Raw genomic sequence first — 1443 nt, 5'->3', positions numbered from 1 at the left:
AGAGGCAGGAGCACAAGACTCGAAGATGGGCCTGCAGACCCTGCAACCCCAGAGGACAAATCAGGTTCAGACCTGCATGCATTAGGCTGAATCTGGCTGCCAATGGGTACCAACTTCGCAGATGGTCTGGAAGTCCGGGGCTGACCACAGCGGACTGTCCTGCTGCAGGAAATGCCCCCATGGAGTCAAGGACTTTGCCTTGTTTGTCCAGTCTGGAAATAGGGGCTCCAGTGGGTACAGCCTGTGCCCTCCTCACTCAAGGAGGGGCCTGGGCAGTAACGTGCTGGTGGTTCAGATCCGAGCTGGGCTCTGCCACTCACCGCGTTGTCTACGGAGCAACTTTGCCCTGCGTGCAGGCGGCCGGAGCTATTGAAGGAGGCATCGCCGTTGCAGTCACTTCAGAATATGCCGGGACAGGTTGTCATGATGGTGCTGACAGTCCATTCAGGTGAGAGTTGGGATAAACTGCCCCAAACTTCTAGCCTCTGATTCCTCTAGGTCAGGGGTCTGTGGAGGTTGGGGGACCCGGCCAGGCACCCCTGCTAAAGGAAGGAGCCATATCTGAGGGAAGTGGTAGCTTTGGTACAAGGACCATTAGAGTCTGGCAGTCTTACAGGGCCTGTAGAGACGAAATTGAGAGGCCAGAGGGACGATGCCTTTGGGCGCGGGCTGGCCGTGTTGTTGGATTTGGGGGGCAGGGCACCTGGGGCCACGAAGAAGGCTGGAAGAGAGAGGGGATGGCAGCCCACTCCGTGTGCCCCCCGACCTGTTCTCAGATGACCAAGGTGCCACACACAGGCTTTTCCAAGGTCTGCATCTCTTTTCCCTCCTGACGGTGCAGCCTTCAGGGAAGACCAGAGCCCTGGAGACAGAGGGAAGCAGAAGGAGCTGAGGATAAACATCAGTTAAACTTGGGACTTTTCTGATGGTCCAGTGGCTAAGACTCTGTGCTCCCAATGCCAGGGACCCAGGTTCCATCCCTGATCAGGGAACTAGATCCCACCCACCGCAACAAAGACTGAAGATCCTGCAAGGCTGCACCTAAGACCAGCTGCAGCCAAATAAATTAATAAATATTTTTTAAAAACCTTTGACCTGATCAAAGGAGTGACTGGGGAGGTAAGGGATTAGCTGCTAATCCCATGACCTGATTTGTATATGAGTGTATGTAGGTGAGTGAGTGTGTGTGTCTCTATTCTTTTTATATCACTGTTTGAATGGAGAGCAGGGGTGGTAACTGGAAATAGAGTTCTCGAGTCTTCCAAGCCCTACCACACACACAAGGTGCTGTCTCTACTTGCTTTACTGACTTCTTTTTCTTGGTCTGAAAAGAAGTCAGTAAAGCAAGTAGAGACAGCACTTTGTCATGAGATTAGCAGCTAATCCCTTACTTCCCCAGTCACTCAAAGGTTTTTAAATAATATTTGTTAATTTATTTGGCTG

At 52.1% G+C, this 1443-nt stretch overlaps 1 long non-coding RNA gene across 1 annotated transcript; it reads left to right on the top strand.

The window, feature by feature from the left end:
- The first annotated feature begins 215 nt into the window (after window positions 1-215).
- Window positions 216-1087, top strand: LOC129647929 (uncharacterized). Its single transcript, XR_008712579.1, has 2 exons — window positions 216-448; window positions 842-1087. It is a non-coding gene; the product is annotated as an uncharacterized LOC129647929 (long non-coding RNA).
- Window positions 1088-1443: the final 356 nt, after the last annotated feature.

This window comes from Bubalus kerabau, chromosome 3 (genome assembly GCF_029407905.1).
Source record: "Bubalus kerabau isolate K-KA32 ecotype Philippines breed swamp buffalo chromosome 3, PCC_UOA_SB_1v2, whole genome shotgun sequence".
NCBI classification, from domain to species: domain Eukaryota; kingdom Metazoa; phylum Chordata; class Mammalia; order Artiodactyla; family Bovidae; genus Bubalus; species Bubalus kerabau.
Note: the sequence above shows the minus strand (reverse complement) of the source record. Positions and strands in the feature narration are given on the sequence as shown.